This window comes from Ailuropoda melanoleuca, chromosome 4, assembly GCF_002007445.2.
Source record: "Ailuropoda melanoleuca isolate Jingjing chromosome 4, ASM200744v2, whole genome shotgun sequence".
Classification (NCBI taxonomy): Eukaryota; Metazoa; Chordata; class Mammalia; order Carnivora; family Ursidae; genus Ailuropoda; species Ailuropoda melanoleuca.
The window spans coordinates 120,637,603-120,661,984 of record NC_048221.1 but is presented as its reverse complement, the minus strand read 5'-3'; the positions used below and the strand labels follow the sequence as shown (position 1 = coordinate 120,661,984).

The 24,382-nt window shown below is 46.6% G+C and overlaps 1 long non-coding RNA gene across 1 annotated transcript; it reads right to left on the bottom strand.

The window, feature by feature from the left end:
• Positions 1-8,568: 8,568 nt before the first annotated feature.
• LOC117802032 lies at positions 8,569-18,155 on the bottom strand. The gene is made up of 4 exons (XR_004625045.1): positions 18,026-18,155; positions 14,374-14,434; positions 10,458-10,654; positions 8,569-10,100 (listed from the first exon to the last, which is right to left on the bottom strand). It is a non-coding gene; the product is annotated as an uncharacterized LOC117802032 (long non-coding RNA).
• Positions 18,156-24,382: the final 6,227 nt, after the last annotated feature.

The following is a 24,382-nucleotide window of genomic DNA, read 5'->3' as shown; positions in this document are numbered from 1 at the left end:
TTTTTTCACTAGAAAGAGAGAAGGATCATTTCTGCGTAGTTATTTTCTGTCCTCCTGACACTGAACCCAATTACCTGGAACCCGGTAAGTTTTAGGTAAAAATTCACAGAATGATAATAAATACATGTTTCTTTATATCCCCATAGTTTAGTACAGTTTTCTGACTCCCTGGGATGCACCAGTCCTGTCCACAGCCTCCTCACTTTTCCTGCTGGCAGATTCCTACTTTTCCTTCCTGACCCGGTTTAAAAAATCCTTCTTGACAATGCCTTCCTGGTTCCCTAAGGCAGAGTTAGTTTCTCCTTCTCTGTAAGCTAATAGCCTTTTCTTTCCCTCTGTCATAATTCCATTCACTTGCTTGTGGACCTTTCTTCCTGCTGCAGCTGGACTTCACCATCATGTCCCTCGTTCTCATGCTAATAACTCATTTGCTGGATGAACGAACAAATAAGCAAGTGAGATCACATCACTTAATTGTAACTCTAAAGTGAGGAACGTACGTATGAATTGCCCGCCACCATATCTGCTAAATTCTTGGGTCATATGTCAAGTTCTTGTGCTGCATCCTTCTGGTGGAGCTTTCCGGATGTTCCTCTTGTGCCTCCCCAGCCGGGTCCAGAGTAGTTCTTTGATGCAGGCTACTGGGTGAGTTCCTATAATGGCGAGGGCCATGGGGGATGGGTAGGGGAGATACAGTCCCAGCTCTGGAACCTCTCCCCATTACTGGTGAGCTGTTTTTCTGGGATGGGGGCTGACTCTGTTTTTCGGTGCCACATGGAACCACGGAATTGCTCAAAGCCAACAGGCCTTAGTTCCCGACCAAGAGTGATAAGGAGAGACCATGACCAGGACGGAGTGAGGAGAGGGTCTGCGTTAGGATAGGGAATGAGGAAGAGATGCTTCCTGGCCAGGCTCTCACCACCTTCAAATGGGAGTTCCTGGTATGTTCCAGCAGCTGCTCCCTCCTTCCCAAGGTGCTCAGCCTCGGCAAGAGCCTCTGCACCTGCACAGCTGCCCCAGCACATCCCTGGCTCCCGGCCCCGGGCAGCTGGTAGGAGGCCTGCTGTGTTGGTTCATGTCTGCTGACCAAGTGGAGAGAAGCAGAAGCGGGGCTGGGCAGGGCCAGGGGAAGTCATCGGGGGAAATGCAACTTAGAGACCCCTCCCAGCACAGCCCCACCCTGCCTGCCCTCAGGCCCACTCTCTCTTCTCTGGCCCAGCTCCGCTGGCTGCCCCAGTGACCTATGTGATGTGGGGGAACGGCCTTTGGGAGAGGCCCACCTGCCATGTGTTAGGAACACTGCCAACGGGGTGGGCAAGAAACACCTTCTTAGGGTCAGAGAGATGGAGCAGGGCTGATATGGGCGATGATAGTAGTGATAGTAGCTAATGTTTACTGAGCATTTCCCAAGTACCAGGCCAAGCAAGCACTTGACACAAATTGTTATCGTTGTTGTATTGAAGCACCTACTTCTCTTCAAATGTTCTCCGAGCACCCTCTGCTTGTGGTGGATACAGGACTCACATGCCCATGAGATTCCCTTCTAAACCACCTTGACCCTCTCAGCCTCACCGTTTCTGGGGCCCTTGGCTACTGTTTGTGTTCCAGCTGCTTCTGTGCAACCAACTCAGCGTCAGCTCCAGCCAACTTCCAGGGGACACCATCTTGCCAGCCCCTCACCTCATCCCCACACTGTGCATCCCCTCATCCCACCTCCGGGCTTCCATGTTGCCTCTGAGGTATGAGGTGCCGCTAATGGGCCTTGTACACATAACCCCAAAGCATGAGTTTGGGCAGATCTTTGGCCCGTGGAGACAGTGCACACGTTCTTCCCCCTTCCTCCCCCCTGGTTGGGCTGTCCTGAGATTCAGAGCTTCACACAGCTTCTTGGAAGATGGCCCCATGATACCAAACAATTGGTTTATTTCGTATAAGTGAGAGCCAGCTCAGCAGCACACGGCATGTTGGCTCCCCTGGCTTCCTGCCTCGCCCCCTTTTCATTTGTTCTTGTTTCCCAAGAACTGCACACCCTGATAAAGCAGTAATGTATCTGACTGTGCCTCAAGCTCTGCTTTCTGGGGTCCCCAGGCTAAGGCAAGCTAGTGGGGAAACAGACATGAATGCACATCATTTATGCTAATGATTGTGGAGAATTCCAGGCTGGAAGATGTGGATTTTGTTCTGTGATAAGAGGGAGCTGTGATTTGCAGGAAGATAACTCTTGTAGCGGGGTGGAGGGGGAAGTTGAAAAAAGGCAGGCTCAGACATAGTCTGGGTGGTGGCTGAGGCACAGGTCTGGGAGGTGCTGGGCTGAACTCGGGCGACTTTGGTGTGCTTACTTGTCTGGTGGCCCGGGGGTGACCACTCTTTTTTTGGAAGAAGCAGTGGAAGGGAAAGGGATGGGGCCCTGCTGTGGAGCCTCACTTACCCTTTGAGAGGGTGTCTCGGATCCTCTTGAGCCCCCTTATCAGTCATCTGCATGGAGATTTCCATGCTTTGTCCAGTGCAGGGCATTATAGACAGCTGTCTCTGATTTGTGACCCTGAAATCCAATTCTGGGAAAACATTGCCTAAAATGGCTAAACACTTCAGAAGTGCTGCTCTGAGACCTGAGCTCTTTGCTCCCAGGACAGAACAGTCGTGGCCCTTTGTTCCTCCCCAAAGGAAGACTTTCCCGTGGGACCAACTCTTAGTCTCAGCCTGGTAGAGCTTCCTTGGTTCAACCCTGTACCATTGACCTTGACCTCATCCCTTAGGTACTTAGCGGTCCTGCTTCCCCATCTGTCTGACTCTACTCAAGTGCTCATCAGCAAGCAGCAGGGATGTTCCCCACACAGTCGTAGTGGTTTCTACTAACAGAAGTAATCACCAGCAGCCACGGCAGGAAGCTCCACGGCGTGGATTTGACTTTGCAGGTATAGCCAAATTGCATTGGAGGAAGGGCTAACTCAGTTTGAGTGCAGAATTGCACTCCACTGGGGCTGAGCTAACACCAGGACCTGAGGATGCCCCATCACTCCCAACTTGCTAGCATCCTTCACCCAACAGTATTTAAAAAGTTGGATAAATAAAAAATAATACTAACACCCTTGTCACTTAAGTAGGCCTTACCCTGTACTCAGCTCCCACGTCTGCCCCTGGCTTAGGAGCCATGATGACCTGGCATCTTTTCCAGTCCCTCCACCCACAGGTCTTCCTGTGGGCCCTTTTCTAGCAGCCAGTCCTGCCTGGACACAAAGACAAAACCAGTCTCTCACCCAGATGCCTTCTCTCCTCTACTTTCCCCATTGTCTGTGCACAGTGACCACTGGGGGTCACAGTGACCACCGGGGACTACTGATGCCCACTTGATAGCAGTTCATAGAAGAGGAAATTCAGCTTCCCCAGCAAGGGAAGGTGTGGGAGGAACCCTGCTGATGTCTTTCTCTGTTCATCCCCTTCCCAACCCTCAGGCTTCTTGTCCCATGGTAAGAGGAGAGGCTTTCTGATTAATGTGACCATGACATGTCTTTTTCCATCCTTTTTCTTTTAACCTATGTGTGTCTTCATATTTCAGTCTGGTTTCTGATAGACAAAATGTGATTAGAACTTACCTTTTTAAAAATCTAGTCTGATAATTTCTGCCTTTTAAATGGAACTGTATATATAATTTACATTTAATGTCATTATTGCTATGATTTGTTTTAAATTTATATTTAAATTTTTTTTATATTTGCCATTATTTGCCATTTGTCCCATCTGTTTTTTTTTCCTTACCTTCTCTGCTTTCATTTTTAGATTAGATTATTTTTTATAATTCTATTTTATTTCTCATTTTGGCTTATTACTGATACCTTTTTGATTTGGTTTGGTTTTGATAGTTTCCTTAGGGCTTATAATATATATATATACATATTTAATGTATCACAGTTTACCTTCAGGTAATATACCAATTCACATGTAAGAACTTTACAGTATATTTCCCTTTTCATCCCTCTCCCCAAATTTTTGTGTTACTCTTGTCAAATATTTCACTTGTACATATAATATAACCCCATAATACACTGTTATTATTTTTACTTTAAACAATCAAGTATCTTTTAAAGATATCTTAAATATCTTAAAGTCAAAATCTTAAATATCTTAAATTCAAAGTTGTTTTTTTTTTAAATATTTACCCGCATTATTTACCACTCACTATCTCTTCATTCCCTTGTGTGGAATCAGATTTCTATTTGATTTCATTTTCCTTCTGCACAAAGGTCCACCTTCAACTTTCTTGTAGGATTGGTGATCAGTTCTATCAGCTGTTGGAGGTCTGAAACAAATCTTTATTTCGCTTCGGTTTAACAAGATATTTTTGCTAAGTATAGCACTCTAGGTTCATCGTGCTTTCAGTTCTTAAAAGAAGTTGCCCAACTGTCCTCTGGCTGGCATCGCCTCCAACAATGGGTCTGCTGTTATTCTTCTCTTTGTTCCTCGCGGCTGTTCTCTGGCTGCTTTCAAGATTTTTTCTTTATCACTTCTTAAGCAATTTGACTGTATGTATTGGTGTCATTTTCATGTTTCTTGTGCTTGGGGTCCACTGAGCTTCTTGGTTCTTTTTATCAAAATAGGAAAAATTTTCAGCTCTTTCTTTTCTTTATCTCCCTACTCTCCTTTCGGGGCTGCAATTATTGCTCTGCTATGTGCTTGAAGTTGTCCTACAGCTCATTGTTCTACATGCTCTGGTTTTACCCTTCAGTTAGTGTCTCATCTATGGTTCACCCCATCNGAGACAGCCAGCGAGAGAGGGAACACAAGCAGGGGGAGTGGGAGAGGAAGAAGCAGGCTCATAGCAGAGGAGCCTGATGTGGGGCTCGATCCCATAATGCCGGGATCACGCCCTGAGCCGAAGGCAGACGCTTAACCGCTGTGCCACCCAGGCGCCCCTGATTTGGGTCTTTTTAAAAAAATACATATCTTTCATGTTTTTCCTAACATGCTCATGCTTTCTGCTGTCTTCTTGAACATGTGGAATATATTTATAATAACTTTAAAAAATGTTCTTGTCTATTATTTCTATCATCAGTGTCATTTCTGTATCTGTTTCTATCAATTGTTTTTTTTTTTCCCATTATGGATTTTATTTTCTTGGTTCTTTGATGCCTGATAATTTTTATTTTTATTTTTATTTTTTTTTTAAATTTTTTTAAAACATTTTATTTATTTATTTGACAGAGATAGAGACAGCCAGTGAGAGAGAGAACACAAGCAGGGGGAGTGGAAGAGGAAGAAACAGGCTCACAGCAGAAGAGCCTGATGTGGGGCTCGGATCCCGTAACGCCGGGATCACGCCCTGAGCCGAAGGCAGACGCCCAACCGCTGTGCCACCCAGGCGCCCCCTGATAATTTTTAATTGAATGACAGATAATGTAAATTTTACATTTTGAATACTGGATTTTTTTTTAATGTTTCTATTTATTTATTTGACAAAGAGCGAGACAGCAAGAGAGGGAACGCAAGCAGGGGCAGTGGGAGAGGGAGAAGCAGGCTTCCTGCTGAGCAGGGAGCCCAACACGGGGTTCGATCCCAGGACCCTGGGATCATGACCTGAGCCAAAGGCAGACGGACGCTTAATGACTGAGCCATCCAGGCACCCCTGTTTTTTTTTTTTTTAATTTAAATATTTTTGAGCTTTATTCTGAGACTCAGTTAAGTTACCTGGAAGCAATTTGATCTTTTGAGACTTGCTTTCAAGCTTCTTAGATGGGACCCAAATACCCTTTAGTTAAAAACCCAATTTTCCCATTACTGGGGCAGGCAGTGATTTGTAAGCAAGAGAGGGTCATGATAGGATTTGCAATTAAGGAAACCACTCTGGCAGAATGAAGAAGATAGAAGGGAAAGGACGAGACGGGACCCAACGCAGCACCTACTGCTTATCTAGACGAGGGAATGGAGAACACTGTTGTTTAGGCAGCAACCAATGCAGGGGTTGGAAATAGGGTTGGAGTCAGTGCTGCTTTGTATGGGCCGAGTAAGAGGAAGAAGGGTAAGTCTGAAATGATCCAAGGTTTCTCATTTGGGCTTCTGGTAGATTCAGAGGAAATGAGATCCATGTGAAGCCATTAGTGGGGTTTCCAGAGGCCAAGAATTTCCAATCACTCCTTGCTGAATTTCTCTGTCACAAGCAGATAGCCAATTCCAAGAAGGAGGCAGAGTTAGGACCCGAACAACCTAGCACCCGCTCTGGGTATCTGCTGGGCCTTTTCCTCTGGTGGCTCAAAGGAACATCAGTACCCAAATCAAGAGCCTAAGTACCCAACTTCTCCACCTATAACCTCACAGACTCTCCTGCTTAAAGAAGAGATCTCTCTGTGTGGGTGTACTATGTGGTGTCCAGGCGGCCTTGGCAAATTAGAGGCTTTGATAGCACTGCATTTTATAATGTGATATTCATATTACATTAATATCTCTGGTGCTGCAATTATATTAGCCTAGGATTAAGTCTGCCTCTCTAATGAAAAAATGTTAATGAAGAATTTCATTCATAAAATGTTGATATGGCCTCCCCACTTCTCACTGAACTATTTAGAGAAATTTCCTCAAGGCCCACAGAGTCTATGTTTAGTCCCAATCTGTGATCCATCCTCTATGCCTGTTTTCAGAAAATGTTCCTCCATAAGCTACGTACCACATGTATAATTTCCCCCTTTCTTTGATGCAGCAACATGTTTTCTGGCAAGACATCTGAGAACATTAAGCCAGTGTACTGTTGGAACCATGACTTTGGGGATTAAAATGTTCGTCCACACCAGGGTAAAGGAAAAGTTAAGGTTAAAAAAAAAAAAAGTTAAGAAGTGAGACCCATTTACTTCCTCTCTCTCCTTCCTCCCTGGCTGTAAATTTGACCAAGAGTAAATGAAGTGTCTCTAATTAGCTTGTCCGAGTAACAAAGTACCTCCCACCCAGCTAGGGGCCCCGAAAAGCCATGAACCTGGGCTGCCTGCAAAGGCTCTTGTTTCCCCCAGGATAATCATTGTTTGGGGCCCAAACCTGACAGCTGAAGAAAACGGAAATTATAAACATCAGTACCACAGTTCATACACTTTGCAAATTGTTGGGGCATTCTCTCATTTCCTCCATCTCCTGTGTTTCACACATATGTGCACACCCAAATAAGCCAGCTAAATATATTGGCAAAGTCACATTCGGGGTTTGTTGTAGTTCTTAATGAAAGCCATTAAAAACAAACAAACAAACAAAAAATGCCAGAATGATAACTGAAGCCATTGAAAAAACAAAAACATGAACTGGAGGTAAACAGAAATCATCCTCAAAAGTATATATCCCTTCTATTGTAAAGTGAAAAAAAAACTGAAACGAAGGGTTAAATTATTTGCATAGCTAATGTCATACAAATTATCTGAAAAGAGGCAGGCTCTAACTCTGCCTTCCACAGCTAGGAAAATGCTAACTCTGGTGTCTGTCTCCTGGCACCAAACAGGCGCTCTTAAATGATCCCAAATACCGAAACATGCCCAGGCCGTGTTTGTAAAGCACTGAAGTCGAAATTTCCAACATAACGAACCCCCAAAACATTTGGTTTCCAGCAGTGCCTGGATACGTTCAAGCCTGATTCTGTTCAAGTCCAGGGTAAAAGAATAGAAGACTCTAGAAGGAGGAATACATGGAGGAGGTGAGGGGGTTATTGGTGAGGCTAGCAGAGTCCCGAAGTGAAACCAAATTCAAATAATAGGCTCAAAACAGAAACAGTCTCCTAAAAGTTTAGAAGGAGACAATGTGTTATTAAAAGATAATTTTCGGGGCGCCTGGGTGGCACAGCGGTTAAGCGTCTGCCTTCAGCTCAGGGCGTGATCCCGGCGTTATGGGCGAGCCCCACATCAGGCTCCTCTGCTATGAGCCTGCTTCTTCCTCTCCCACTCCCCCTGCTTGTGTTCCCTCTCTCGCTGGCTGTCTCTATCTCTGCCAAATAAATAAATAAAATCTTTTAAAAAAAAAAAAAGATAATTTTCACAAAAAGGTAAAATCATGACTCGCAGACAGATTTAAAAATGTACATATTCAAGTATTGATTTTCCTCATGACATGTTCAAAGGAAAAGTCAGAAACACCACAAATGTATGTTGAGTAAATAATGTTGAGACTAAATTGGAGATAAAACTGGGTTGAGGAAGTCAATTAAATCTCTATCCTGCCAGAATTTACATGTCTATCAGTTATAATTTACATATCTATCAGTTATGATTTCCATATCTATCAGTTATAATGTACAGGGCATTGCAGAATAGCTCAAAGACAGGGGAACCCAGAATCTGATAACCAGGAAGGGTGTGTTCTAGACACGCATAGTTTTCCACTGAAACAAAAAATAGTTTCTACAATATTCATAAAAGTTTGCTAAGGGGAAGTTGGGTTCTTGGGGGGGAACACCCCTTCCCAGAGAGGATGGTGTCACAGGCTGGTTAAACCCATACAGAGGCAGGGCGAGGTGTTGGTAGGGACTTCCACAGCTAGGGTTGAGTCAGAAAACAATAGACACAGACTAGTAATTTTATTATTTATTACATTTGGTCACTTCACACACACACACACACACACAAAACACTAGCACTAGGGTGGAATCAGATATTAAGGCTGGGAGAGGCCTTCTTTTTTTTTTTTTTTTAAGATTTTATTTATTTATTTGAAAGAGACAGCCAGAGAGAGGGGGAACACAAGTAGGGGGAGCAGGAGAGGAGGAAGCAGGCTCCCAGCAGGGAGCCCGATGTGGCTCAATCCCAGGACACCAGGATCACACCCTGGGCCAAAGGCAGACGTTTAAGGACTGTGCCACCCAGGCGCCCCTGGGACAGGCCTTCTTGACCCTGGTGTGTAGGCCCTACGTTTCACAGATGAGAAGCCTGAGACCCGAAGCTGGGATTTCATTGAGGTCACTCAGCTTCTCAGTGACCCTGAGCTTGGTTCTTAAAGTTTGTGAGCCTAGTGGTCCTAACTAGGTGGCTGGGGAAGATCCAAGACCTGCCCCCCACCCCCACCAGGCGGGCAGAGTTCATACGTATAATCAAAGTGTGTTTTTCTGGGGATGAGTTTAGAATGTTCATCCCTGGCTTTACGTCTCACCCAACAGCACACCACATACACGTCTAAACCTAGCTGTAATAAACATCAGTGAAATGTGGCTACCTTCATTGAACTTTCAAAAGGCTTTTTATTTTGGAGGAAACATTTTAATAGCCCACATCTCTTAAATTAAAAAAAAAAAAGGCTAAGAAATTTGAACAATGCGTTCCTTTTCCCTGTAATAAGTGGAAACATTCCAAATCACTCTGTTGTTCCTTCTAAAGTTAACTGTTTCAGAATCCGAGAGTCTCAAGGCTGACAGAAGTCTTCAGCTATGGGAGTGTGAAGAGCCCAAAATGCTTTAACTCCTCGGTTTCTGGTGTGCTTTCTCTCTGCTCGCCCCCCTCCCCCAGCCCTGGGGGCATCTATGGAAGGAGGGAAGAGAGGGGGAGGGATGTGAGAAGGAAGGTCCCCTTTCCTTTAGCATACGGGCAAGGCACTTCAACAGGATCAAATGGACAGCCAACTGAAGGCTGTTGCTTAGGATTCTAGCTGTCCCCAGTCCCCTCTGCCTCCCCACTTTTTGTTCCCTTCCTGAATCCAGGGCCTGTGATGGAGACCCTGCTGTGGAAACTAAGTCAGTGAGTAGAAGAAATTGACAAGGAGCAAAATGAGAATGAATTGAGGCACTGTGGTCAAGAAGAAAGACTTGGAGTAAAATCAAATGTACCTGTTCTGCATCTCAGATCATCCCCAAACGAGTGTGAGGTGATTCCTCCAGCTTTGCATTTAAGATAAGGGTTAATCTACACACCATGCAGAGTTCCCCCAGAAAGAAGCAAGTCAGGGCCCAGGCAACGGGGAACCAGCAGAGGGGAGTGGGCCTTCCTGCGGCAAGCATGGTAGGGCAGCTGCTGAAGATGTCCTGAGTGCTCTTCACAGTGTCCCCCACTTTAGGGCCACTGGCAGCTTTCAGAGTGAACTTTGCATTAGAATGTGCACCTTGGGTCCCCTCCAAACCTCTGGCTTGGGTGCTCTGGGGCTGCTATCACCACCTGAGACCATGGAGACAAGAAAAAAGAGGGTATTGAGAGGCTGTTTGGACATGGTGAATCTGGGTAGTATGGGAGACTCCCAGGTAGCTATGTCTCCTAAAGCAGCAGACAGAAGAGTCTGGAATTCAGGGGAGAAATCAGGCTGCCAGTTTGAATTGGGAGTCATCCATTTATAAACCCGTTGAGGGTCAGGCACAGGTCAGAGTTGCCAGCAAATGAGTGGTTGGGCTGACCCTAGACCCTACCTCCACTGATGTTCGTGAGCATTTAATGCAGGGCAACTGACTGCAGTTAGGACTGCGGGATACAGAGACCTCCCTGCCCACCGCAGAAGGGCTCGCCGCTGTTGATGCTTACTTCTTGTGGAGCGCCGTGTTCAGTGCGGTGAGTGGGATGCTCTGATTCACCCTGTGACGCGCTGCAGCATGTGCCGATGCTGGAGTCCGGTAGTTGGATTTTCAGTCCATATTAGGCTGGGAGGAGGGGTGTCCTCCCAGGATGTGTAAACCATCAGTGGGTGATCCGTTTGCACCTGTCACCTCGTTCACTGATGACTTCAATCAGTTACAGCAGCCAAGAGAAAAGAGGGAATGTGTGGGTAAGACATTGAGTCACCCTGTGTTCTCTGCGCTGTGAAGACACACAATGCCCACTCCAGGCATCCTGAGTCATTCCACGCCAGGTCCCCAGACAAACATCCTCCAGAAGCCGCCTGTTCCCTCTCCCTTTCTCCCGTACTCAGCCCCACCCACTCCCAGCTAATTACTGCGCACTCATCCTCAAGGCTCCTATCAGCCACTGTCCAGGGCTCGGAGTTTAAAGAAACGGTGCCTGGCTCCAGGAAGCAGTGAGACCTAGTTTGTTACGAGCCCTAATTATGAGCCTGAAAGCCTGGGTTCGGATCCTCGCTCAGGTTGTGCTTAGTTACGTGGTGTCCCTCATCTTTCTGATCATGTGTTTCCCCATCTGTGAAATGAAAATGTTGGAATTGATGCTCTTAACTTCTGAAGATCTTTTGAAACTAAATAAGAGGATATATTTTAAAAGAGTCCAGTATGTACTGAGAGCTGACATTTTTGGGTGTTTACATTTTGTCTCCTAAACACTTATTTACTAACTCATTAATCTGTATAGCACCCTACAGCAATCCTAAGGTACGATTCTCCTTATTTTATAGCTGAAGAGCTGAGATACAGTTAACTGTTCAAAGTCCAGAGCTAGAAAGTGGTGAAACCAGAGTTAAACACGAGCTCAGTGTTTATGTCAATGATTCTCATAGTGTGATCTCCAGGCCAACCGCCCCAGCCACATCTGGGAACTTGTTAGACAAGCAAATTCTCAGAACCCACCCCAGAGCTATAGACTCAGAAATTCCAGTGGTGGGAAGAAGCAAACTGGTTTGACAAGCCCCCGACCAGGTGATTCTCTGATGCTTAGTCAAGTTTGAGAATCACTAGTCTACACTACGTATTCTCCCAAGGCACAGGCTGTGGAATCCCAAAGAGGAGTTAGAAGCCTGGTCCGGTTGTTTCCTAATCGTAGGACTCGGGCAAGTTACTTAATCTCCCCTGGGCTCATTTATGTCACCTCTAGATAGGGGAGAAGTACCTGCTTTATAAGACTGTTGAGGCCTCAAAGAGTGACATGTGAACTGTGACTAGAGTGTCACCTGGCCCAACTTACTGTTTCTTCCCCACCCACTGCTCTTGCTCGTTCACCTACTCTCTCTTGCTCTTACATTACTCCCCCCCCCAACCTACCCCTACCCATATTTGGGTTGATTTTAATCACGAGAGAAAAGGGGGAATTCACAGCAGAAGTGGTGTGAACCAGAGAAGGTGGGCCATACCAAGGGGGGTCTCTTGTCTCTGTTGGAAAAGTTGGGCCATATGCTGCCCGTCTAGTGGGCGGCCTGGGCCATCTGAGTCCCAGATACATGGAAATGCTGCTTTTGCCAGGCTTCCCGCTGCCTGGTGCAGTCTCGGGCCCCGGAGTTGCCCTCACAAAGACCATGGCACATGCCGCAGGAGAGGTGACTTTTCCCCAGGGAAAGCAGAATTGAGATGGAAGTTTACAGGATCACAGGCAAGGCCTTCCTCAGAATTGTCTACTGGAATGAGGGCTCCCTGAGGTCAAGACTTTGCCTTGTGCCTGTACCTAGAACAGTGCCCAAAGCAATGGCCCGTAAATATTTCTTAAAGAATCTAGTCCTTCTTCGAAAGTGCCCATGGATCCACTACTGGGTTGTTAAGAGACTCAGATGAGTTAATGACACAGAAGTGCCTTGTCACTTTTGCTTTTTGTATTTTTAAATTACATACAGTAGAAGCCTCTTTGTATCTTTAATTTACATACAGTTGCCTGAGTTTTAACACATGCACATTCTTGTAACCATTACCACTGACAAGATAACTGAGCAATTCCAACACTATAAAGAATTCCCTCCTGCTACCCCTTTGTACTCAGGCCCCTCCTCCTCCCCAAGCCCCTGGCAACCTCTAATCTATTCTCTGTCCCTGTAGTTTTGCCTTTTCTGGAATGTCATATAATGGAATTATACAGTATATAATGAAGTGTATGCCACCCCCAAGTATGCCTCTTTGGCATGAGAATCGTTTTGAGCTGATTATTTTAAGAAACAGCAGACACAGAAGAAGTTCTAAAAACAGAGTAGAAGTTACCCTTTTGCAAGGGATATTTACATTCAAAAAGGAAGTCTTCATTTGCGAAGATGTCTCCTTCTTTGTACCAGGAAGAGAAGGGAGACTCTAAATCTCCAGAAACAGTTATCAGGGGAGAAGGCACAGATTTAAATCTGCCTAACAAACCTTACCCTGTTTACCATGCTTTTCCTGGTAATTTCCCATAGCCAGCCTCCCGCCATGCCCCAAACTTCTTTCTTTTGTCTTTAGCTAAAGATGGTATTTAAGGTGGTGGCTTGGACCACTTCAGAGAGTTACTCGGTTTTTCTGGGTACCTCCTATATATATATGATATACATTAATAAACTTCTGTTCATTTTTTTCTTGTTAATCTGTCTTTTATTACGGAGGGTCTTGGCCAAGAACTCAGGAGGGTGGAGGGAAAATTATTTTTCCTCCCCTGCAGCAGGTAACCTTTGAGACTGGCTTCATTCTACCTAGCATCATGCATGTGAGATTCAGCCAAGCTGTATGCACTGATGTTTGTTGCTCTTTATTACCCAGTAGTATCTTATCCCATTGCGTGGAGGTACCACAGACTGTTTATCCATTCACCCAATGAGGGACATTTGAGTTGTTTCTAGATTTTGGCGACTGTAAATAATGTTGTCATACACACTCAGGTACAGTTTTTTGTACGAACGTAGGTTTTCATTTCTCTAGTATAAATACCTAGAAGTGGGATTACCAGCTCATATGGTAAATATATGTTTAGCTTTAGAAGAAACAGCCAAATAGTTTTCCAGAATGGTTGTGCCATTTTGCATTCCCATTGGCAATGTATAATAAGAGTTCCAGTTGTTTCATTTGCTATGGTCAATATTTTTAGTCATTCTCATGGGTATGTGATGGTATCTCACTCTGGTTTTAATTTGCATTTCCTTAACGACTAATGAGGCTGCACATCTTTTCATGTATTTATTTGTCACCTGTCTGTCTTATTGGTGAGGCATGCTGTCAAATCTTTGCCCACCTGCTCAAAAAATTTGGTTGTGTCTTCCTGAATTTCAAGAGGTTTTTTGTATATTCTGGATATAAGTCTGCTGTCTGATCTGTGATTTACAAATATTTTCTCCCAATCTGTCAGGTTTTTACTCATTCTCTTCAAAGTGTCTGTCACAAGAGTAAATGTGTTTAATGTTGATCAAATCTAATGATTTTTTTCCTCTATAGTTCATACATTTGTTATTGTATCTAAGAACTCTCTGCCTAATTCACAAAGAATTTCTATGTTTTCTTCTAAGAATTTTATATTTGTACATTTTTCATTTAGATCTATGACCTATTTTTAGTTCATCTTTGTACGAGGTATGAGGTATAGGTGGGGGTTTATTTTTTTGTGGGGGTTGTCTACTTGTTATAGGACCATTTGTTGAAAGCACTCTCTCTCTCCATTGACTCGCCTTTCCATCTTTTTCAGAAATCAAGTGCCCATACTTGTGTGGGTTTATTCCTGGGTTCGTCCTCTCACCAAAACCACACTGTCTTGATTACTGTCGTTCTATAGTATGTCTTAATGCCAGGTAGTGTGTCTCTAACTTTGTTCTTTTTCCAAGATTGTTTTGGCTTACCTTCCCATATAAATTTGAGAGTCCACTTGTCCATACCTCCAAAGACTCCTGCCGTTAATACCTGGGAAGGTATTAAATCCATAGATCAATTTGTAGAGAATTGACATACTAACTATGGTGAGTATGTCATTGACGTGCTCCAGTGGGGAGACTGGAGGGTGCTAAGGCCCTCCTGGCTCTGATAACCCAAGTCGGCCAAGTTGGGTGATCTTGGGAAAGTCACTGCCCCTGTCTGGCCCTAAATTTCCTCGGCCATAAAATGGAGAGTTTGAATTAGATAAACCGAAGGTCCCCTTTTCAGCTCAGACATTCTGTGGTTCCCAGTGTAACCTTGAACTGACCTGCCAGGAGCATAAACAATGTGTTATTGGGTCTCCCCTCAGGGCCTGTCTGATGAGATGATCCAACGGCCACTGTACCCGAAAGGCCAGCTCTGAAGCACAGAGTTTAATGTGGGAAAACTGCTGATCCAAGAGCCTAGAACTGAGTACCTTTCTCATTCCCGGAATACCAGAGGCCAGGTAAGAAGTCCCCCAATAACAGCCGGAGACCCTGGCCTGTCTGGGACAGAACAGCAGGCGGGGGCCTCTGTTACCCTTAGTCCAGGGAAGTAGCGTGAAGAGTAGACCTTTCCAGGAATGCGCAAGAGAAGAGCTTCCCGCCCCCATCCTACCCCCTTCTCACGTCCAGGCGATAGGGAGAAAAGCCAGGTGACCCAGCAGCACTATTTATAGTGTTCAAACATTGGAGGCAACCCAATTGCCCAGCCATCAGGGAATGCTTAAACAAAGTATGGGACGTCGGGACCCTGGAATCCGGTGTAGCCATTAACAATGACAAGTATGTGGATTATGCATTGAAGTGTGCAATAGATAAAATAATGTCAAATAAAAAATGTTGGGAATCACATAGCACTTGCATACCATTACAGTAATGCTAACATGTTTAGAAATTACATTGACAGGATTTGGAAAGAAATTACTGGTAATGCAAACAGTCTGTGATTGATAATATGAGTATAATTGAGCAGCTGTTCAGCTGAGGCACTGTGGTAAGCGCTCTGAGAGATGCAGAGAGGCTTGCGGCCTGAGGCTTGCCCCCGGGAGGACCTCACAGCAGACTGGGAATCCATCACGAAACACAGGACTGGGAGTGAATTCTGACTGGAGGCTGCTTCCACAGTGATTCCACCTCAGGAGTCCAGGTCAGAGCATCAACAGGCTGGTATGAGAGGCTTTCACAAAACAGCTCTCCCAGGCACCCCATGGACACTGGAGGCACATGGTAAAACAGAGCCCTGGGTTAGCTGGAACCCCACTGAGCTCAGGCCCCGGCCCAGCTTCACTGGCCTTGGGCCTCTGAGGCTCCCAGGGCCATGTGATAGGCTGAACCCCCTTCAGGTGTGCCTTCTGAAATTCCCCCAGACTCCTGCTGGGGGCTCTTTGACTTCCGGAGCTCCTGGCCCACCTTTTTCAGAAGCTGGGGTAGAAGGAGTGGAGACTCACACCCCTCTGGTGGGTCAGCTGCCCTGAGAACCCCTGCAAACCGGGGGCTCCCTCTTCAGAGAGCTGCCTCAGGCAAGGCCTGTGGGGCTCGGGGCCCCGGATTCGGACTCAGGTGCCACTTGACTACTGAAGGTTCCAGGCAAGAGACTTAATGCCCCTGGCCTCCGTTTGTCCATCTGCACGAGGAGGGATGGCATAGTGAACTTCTATGTTCACTGACATAAAAGCTTGTGTTATGTCTGTTGACTGATGAGGGACAGAAACTCAGGGAGCCTCAGTGAGAAACCCCGGGCCACAGCAGTGGGCACTTCTAAGGGCACACAGTGGCTGGTAGCTAAGCGGTTTGTCGAGAGCCCCGTGTTCACCATCAGGGCAGCCCCAGCCCCAGCTTGGCCTCTGGAACCAAGGAAAGGAGTGGCCTTGATCCCTGGCTGAGTGACCAATGCTGGGGCCTGAGGACATCCTGTTTAACTCAGGCCAGCACCTTTTGATTCTTGAGGGCACGGGGGCTCTCTGGGTGAGAAGCCGAGGAGCCAGGCTTTCTGTGTCATAACTGCATCACCCCTTGTGGAGAGTTAATTAGTTAATTACTGCGGAGAGACAGAAGAAGAGCAGAAACGCCAACTTGGGCCGGAAATGGCACTTAAAGCATGAGTAACTCTCATTAACTCCGCTGGGAACAGCACGGGAGGGAGCTGGCCTTCCTGGAGGCCTGTGGTTCAGGGCAACTGAGCACTGGCTGGTTTCTAGGGTGAGGAGGCAGGAGAATGGCCTGAGTGCCCCCCACCCCACACTCAGCTGGGAACTGGGGGTGGGTGGTGCCTAATTAGGTTCGGTGGTTTTAGACACCTGTCCTTCCCCAGCCTGAGCTGGAGGAAGAAGCTGCTTGGTTCCCTCTTCTCTCCAGGAGGAAGAGCTGCTCTGTTCCCCTCTCCTGGCCCTGGGGTGCTTCCTCACTGACCCTTTAGAAGCAAGCTATTTCAACCTCAAACTTCTTTGGGTGACCACAGGAATCTGTGAGACTGAGTAAGAACTCAATCATTTCTTTTGGTATTTAAGAAATAGTTACTTTAGGGGCACCTGGGTAGTTCAGTTGGTTAAGCATCCAACTCTTGGTTTCGGCTTAGCTCATGATTTATGATCCCAGGGTCCTGAGATCGAGCCCTGTGTTGGGCTCTGTGCTCAGCAGGGAGTCTGCTTGAGATTCTCTCCCTCTGCCCCTCCTGTCACATATGCTCTCTCTCTCAAATACATAAATAAGTCTTAAAAAAAAAAAAAAAGNAGTCTTAAAAAAAAAAAAAAAGAGGGGCGCCTGGGTAGCGCAGTCGTTAAAGCGACTGCCTTCAGCCTCAGGGCGTGATCCTGGCGTTCCGGGATCGAGTCCCACATCGGGCTCCTCCGCTGGGAGCCTGCTTCTTCCTCTCTCTGTCCCCTGCTGTGTTCCCTCTCTCACTGGCTGTCTCTCTGTCACATAAATAAATAAAATCTTAAAAAAAAAAAAGAAATAGTTACCTTAAAGGAGGAAATGTCCTCATTAACGTTTTGAGGCATGTCAGTCTGTGCCCACACTCCCCCACATCATAGAAGAGAGCTGAATGTCTTCTGTCCCTACACCTTCCCAGTCACTGCCCCCTGCGACCTTCCCACCACCCTAAGGAGAGGTGACCATGTCAGTTATCATCCAACCCAGGCAGCTTTGAAGAAGGAAAGGAAATGGTGCTATTCACGGCTCTCCCGAGGCAACAGGCATAAGCCGTGACTGTCCCTGGCAAAGCTGGTCATTCTCCTAAGGACTTCTTCCAAACTGCTTTCCCTGGTGCGTGGGGTCACTCTGGACAGGCCCCTGCTGGCACTGCAGCCTTGTGTCTGGACGCATTGCCCCTGCCTTCCACCCTCCTGGCCCCGCATTTCTTTTCCGGCCCACTCTCTCCCCTCTGCACCTTCATGTATGCTGTTCCCTCTGCCAGGAACTTCTTCAGCCCACACCACCCCTTCACAGTTTATTCCCAACTCATCACCCACTACCAGCTTCAACAGCATTTCTTCCCCAAAGTGTTCCACAACCCCCACGCCCATCCCCGAGTTCGGTTGAGCTGCGCTGCCTGATGCATCCACGTTCCCCTGACCGCCCCCGTCACTGCACTTACCCCTGAGGTCTCCACTGGACAGTGCTCCGTGAGCACAGGACGTGCCTGTCTTGACCACCACTGTCTTCCCAGATAGAATATCTTCCCAACACAGAGTAGATGCTGGTTGAATGAATCACCTCATCAGAACTTGTGCCCAAGATTATAAATTCGTTCTCCCTGGGGCAGAGTATTTTCATTCAACACATGACAAAGCCCCATTTAGCTTAACCTAAAATGATGACATTCCGATTATAGATTTCAAATGCCAGCAGCCAGCTTGTAAATCACCCCCATGTAAGTGGTAGCAAATTTCACTGAGAACTGACCCTGGTCTTGTTGAAGGTCATGGCTAGAAAATTGCCCTAATATTTTTGACATGGATGCACTTGAGTGCACTTGTCATTATATGAAAACTCTAGTCCTTGGGGATCCTAAGGGAACTAATATCACACTTGGAACATTTTACTTTTCTAAGTATTGACCTCTTATCTCAAAAAGAATAACAATGTTTTAGTGCAGTTTACAGTTTGCAACGTTTTTCATGTATATTATCTGTCTCAAAACGACCAGTAAGAAAGCAAGGCAAACCGTTTTGCCGATGAAGAGCCCAAGACCCTGAGAGGTTAAGGTACTTGCTTGAGGCTTCTCAGTTAGCACATGGCCTAGTCTGGAACCCATCTGGGTCGGCTGAGTCCAAACCCAGAGCTGTCTCCACCACACATCCTTGTCGACACAGGTGATGGAAACAGAGGCCACATTCTTCCCAACAGCAAAAGAGTTGGCTGGCTGGTTACTGACCATGGCTTTTAGATAAATATTGCTGACTAATCACCATGTGTTATTTTCTCTATCTGATTATAACTCCTTAAGGATAGGGTACTCATTCCTTTCATGTTTACATATTTCATATCCTTACATTTCACATGCTGCTAGAATGTAAGCCCGAAGAGGTCAAGGACTTGTCTCCTGCTCACAGCCACATTCTCTGCACGTGGCAAGTGCATTATAAGTATTTATTGAAAGAAACTATTTTTATGTTGTGGGGGGGGGGCTGCTATCGAGCTTTGGGCATAGCAGGTGCTCAGTCAATGCTTAAGAAGCATACAGAGGTAAACACCGGCTCCTTCCTTAGAAGGGTGATTCAGTGAGGCAGATGTCCTGGGAAGAAGGTTGGCTACTCAGACCAGTCAGGATTATCGATATTTGGGAGACAGCTGTGCCTTCAGCTATATATATGTCCTTTCTATTGAAAGAGAAGGGTATTCATAACAGCAAATGGCAGGAACACAAAGGAAGCAAAGCCCAGGGCTTAGGTTTAAGCATTTCGGATGCCACCTTCCAGAGCAGAACAATTCATTTCACACCAAGATCCCAGCTCAAAATCCTCCTGCTATGAAAGTCTGCTACGGAAGGGATGGCAGGTCCTTTTGTACTTGGAGCTGGGTGGAGAGGGCAAAATGGCGACCTTTAATCAGGGATAGAGACATGTGTGCCGACCTGAGAGGCTGAGGGCAGGGGGTCTGACCTGGGCCAGGCCAACTGTGAGCAAAATCATCTGAGATAAGATCCTTCCCCTCTGTAAGTCTCGGGATTCTATGGTTATGTCATCTTGGTTCCAACAGGAGAGAGTGCCGAGCTGGTGGGTTAGCAAGGGCACTAGTCTCCTACACAAGGCTTGGAGAAGCAGGGAAGAGGAACGACGTGAGCCACTAACACGCCCGAAATGCTTTTCTGTAGAGAAAGCGCCCACAGCGGCTATTCCTGGGGCGCTACCCTTCAGTAGTAGACTCTGGGCCGACGACAGAGAGAAAGCACGAGTCTGGTGGCAGCCGGCAAAGCCTCCCTCGTGTGGCCTGTGATCATCTCTTAGCAAGGGAGGAAGTCTTGGCCCTCAGGACAGGGAAGCAGCCAGCTCGCTCAAGTGGCTCTGAGCGCGGGCCAGGCTCTGGGAATCCTGGATTTCCTCTGCTTCCACAGGTAACGCAGGCCGGATCTGTCATTTGGATCCCAAATGTGGGTAAAGTAGACTCTGAAAGCCATTCAGGATCAGGAGTTGGTGGATTATGACCCAGGATGGAACCAGGGGCCCGAGCACACCTAGTGAGGGAGGCCTGTCAGTGGAATAAGGTAGGTTTACCAGGAGTGAGGCCTAGAACAGGGGAAAAAGGAGAGGGTGAGCTTACTAGAAAGTTCAGGGCAATGCTGCCACTCACCCCTTCCCCTTCTATTCTGACACCATGCTGGAAGGTTGGGCTCAGCTCATACAGCACCTAAAGTTAAAGGGACCCCGAAGAGCGTCTAATCCTCCCCTTTCTTCTACAAAAGGTGGACAATGAGGCGCCCCAGCCTTAGGTGACTTATCCAAGGCCTTACTTCCAGGCACATGAGGAGAACGGGCTCCCCAGACTGGTGTCAGGCCCCTACCTTTACCCACTCAGACCCGATAGGATGTTGTGTAGCCAGTGCTGAATGGAGCTGGAGGAGAGCCAAGTCTAGCAGGACAAGAAAAAGCATGTCAGAGGGTATCAGATGCAGTCACAAACACAGACGTCAGCATCCTGGAGGATAACAAAAGATGTGGCAAGAGACAGGGATTGGAAAAGGAAGGGCAAACTCTCAGGAGTCTGTTACGCATCAAGGGCAAGATGAGTAAGTTGTTTGGGCCCCTATTGTGGTTCTCACAGTGATACAGTTATGAGTATTTGCTTCTACAAGTGTTTCACTAGTCGGTGAGTTCCTTGGGGGCAGGAGTTACGTATTATTTATCTTTAGATCCCTGGTGAAATCCCTGACTCCAAAAATGGCTGGTAAAGGAATGAATGAATTTAATGCCAGCAGGGCCTACAGAACCTTTGGAGTTCCATCTTCCACTCTGCCACTTATTCCAAACCCAAGGCATGGAACTAAAAAACAGTAGTACCAACAGTACTCATTTCATAGGGTTGTGTGAGGATTAAATGAGATCAGGCATCTGAAGTGCTCAATAAATATTAGCTATTTTTACGATGACTATTTTCAGGAAACAGAACCAAGGGGGAAGTTAAATTTGATGAGCCTGGAGCATGGCGCATGGCTCCGTGAGAAATGTAGCCTTAGGTATGGTGTGTGTCTCCCTTGTCATCCCCACCTTCCTCTCCCCTCACCACTGTCATTGCTGGAAGTCACCTCCTCTGTTCTTGAATCCATCTGATCTTATTTAGGGAGATCCTTTATCAAGGATCAGGGCAACCTTGCCTGTTTCTAGCCTCTGCTGTCATACAAATCCTTGCTTTAGAGGACAACACAGACAATAAGCACCCCTGCTTTTATGGTTCTGCAAATGATGGTATTCCAGATTCCACGGCACCTGGAAGGAGCAGGTCATTTGAGGGCTTGGCCTTCTTGAATCAAGTCACACAATGATGGTGGCAGCCATGCCATGCACCTGCTCCTAAGGCCATTTGGAACAGGGTGATAGGAGAGGCCAGTGAAGGTCAGTGTCACCCTTCTGACTGCCTTTCCTCCTAAGCTCTGGAGAACCCTAGCTAATTCACAGGGAAAGCATATCTCCCCTTTTGGAAGGCTTAATGGTATGAAAGCAAATTACCAGGCAGAAAATAAGAAAGATACATTAGAACTAAATTCTGGAGGGCCTTACATGCCAGGCTATAGGCTTTTAGGATTCTGCCAGCATCTGATGGGGAGTTGCTGAACATTTCAGAGAAAGAATGTAACCTGATCCAAACTCTGTTTCTCAGAGGTGATCTGTCAGGGAGAGAATTAGCATGGAGGGATAGGGATAGGGGTGGGAGGGAATTAAGAGCAGCAAGAAGAGCCTCCAGTGGCAGAGGACAACTGAGAAGTGGGAGGAAAATCATTCCTCTCCTGCTACCTGATTGGCCAGAACCAGGTCACGTGGCCATGCCTGGCTGCAAAGGAGTCTGGGAAAATAAGCAACTGGATTTTCTGTCTCTATCATGATAAGTGGGGTCTGCTGGTGGGGGAGGAGGGTGCTGGTGAAGGCCATGGGTGAGGCAGTCAGCAGTGAGTACTGCTTGGTGACAAATAGACCAAGTACAGGCCTCCAAAAATGAAGGCCAGGGCCATGGAAGGGAGGAAGGAGCAGAGGAAGAGAGTGAAGGAGGTACTGTGGAGATAGAATTGACAGGACTTGTGACTGATGAGGGCTTGGGGGAAGAGAGGGGCTGCAGAGCATCCTGGGGGGCTTCGAGCCAGGGCAACTAGGAGAGTGTGATGTGTAAGCAGAAATGGGAGAAGTGGGCCACAGGGGACAAACAAGTGATGAATTCTGGGGTCTTGTGGAGTTTGAGGTGCCTGTGGAACATTCAGATGGAGACTTCCAGGTTGGAGACATGGAGCTTGCAGGGGCTCAGGAGAAAGTCCCTATGTCACAATCCATCTGCTTAAGTGCTGAAGGCTCCAAAGAGAAGACTGGATGGGCCACCTGAGGGGGCTTCTTGCAAGAGGTGAGCTGGAAAGAGAGCTTTCAAAAAGGAAATGCCATGTAGAGAAACAAGGAGGGCCACATGGTATAGGAAATAGGGATGGGGACAGAGTACAGACTCATAGCTGCTGGGGAGAACTAAACTATTACAGAGAAGAAAACTTATGGATGAGGCTCAGCCAAGATCAGGGTGGAGATGATGCTGGTAAAGGGCTTTAGATAGGGAAGGAGGAGCTTGGATCTCCTAAAATAAGAAAGACAGAGCCGGTGACTTTTCTTGACCTGGAGAGGATGACAAAGTGATATCCGAGAAAAACCAATCTTGTGAGTACTTCCAGAGCCTATTGCCTAATATAAGAAGTTCCTTGCTTGGAAGGAATAGAATCTTCTCCCCTTATGTTAACCTTCAGAGTTTAAAAAAAACCTTCTCATCTCTGCCATTATCACCCTTTAGAGGAGGGTTAGAAAGAGTCATCCCCATTGCAGACAAGGAAACTGAGACCCATAGAAGTTAAAAATAATGTTCTTGATGTATAAACGGCCGGATCAGCCCAGGAAAGGATGCTCGACATCATTACTCATTACGGAAATTCAACTGATAACCACAATGAGCTACCGCGACACCCACTAAAATGGCTAAAATTTAAAAGACTGACAATACCGAGTGCTGGTGAGGATGTTCAGCAACTGGAATGCTCACATGGTCATGGTGAAGTGTGAAACAGTACCATCACTTTGGAGAAGCTGGGCAGGTTTTTATTGTCTGGGCTTTTTAGATATAAAGTTAAACAAACTCTTAGCAAGTGAGTCAGGAATTCTACTCCTAGGTATTCACCTGTGAGACATGAAAAATATATGTCTATACAAAAACATGCACATCCATCCATCACAGCTTTATTCATTATAGCCCCACGGTAGAAAAATAAACAAATGTCCATCAATGGGTGAGTAGATAAAAATTCGGCAGCACATGCATATAATGACATATGACTCAGCAGTAAAAACGCACAAAGTACGGATATATGCGATAACACAGATCGATCTCAAAAGCATGCTGAGAGAAAGAAGCCAGACCCAAAAAGGAATGTGCCATTTAACTTCTTTTATATCAAATTCTAGAATACGTAAAACTAGAAAGCAGATCAGCGGTTTCCTGGGAGTTGGTGGGGGAAGGGGCTCAGGGGATAGAAATGTGTTACTGAGGGGGTGGGTATCTGCAAGGATGCATATACATTTGTGAGAACTCATTGCACTGAACACTTAAAATGGGTGCATTTTTTGTGCATAAGTTCTATCATGATGAAATTGGTTTAAAAAGAGAAGGTATGGTGCCTGGGGGGCTCAGTCAGTTAAGCGTCTGCCTTTGGCTCAGGTCATGATCCCAGGGTCCTGGGATTGAGCCCCATGTTGGGCTCCCTGCTCAGCAGGGAGTCTGCTTCTCCCTCTCCCTCTGCTGCTCCCCCTGCTTGTGCTTTCTTTCTCCTGTCAAATAAATAAATAAAATTAAAAAAAAAAAGAGAGAAGGTACGGTGACTTGCTTGCAGTCACCCAAGTGGGGAGTGTAACCCAGCTGGCAGGGCGGGCTTTGAACGCGGGCTAGTGGGGTGTGGAAACCAGGGTACATCAGCACAGGTGGACAGTCTGGGGTAAGGGAGAAGATGGATGGGCCCTAAGCGAGGACCTCAGGGGCCCAACCTGCCACAGAAGAGCCAAAAGAGGAATCAGGCGGAGCATAACGGCCCAAGCGAGTGGCTGCAGAGGGGAGCCGGGGAGAGACGGAGGGGAGAGTTTGAGAGGCAAGTGAGTGATGAGTGGAGGCCTCTAGCAAAGAAGTCCATGGGGGGTTCAACTTCAGGGAGCACCCCAACTGAGGCAGTAGCTTGTCTTTCCAGAGGCTAGATCCAGAATGCTGCCCAGTTTCCTCTAAGACG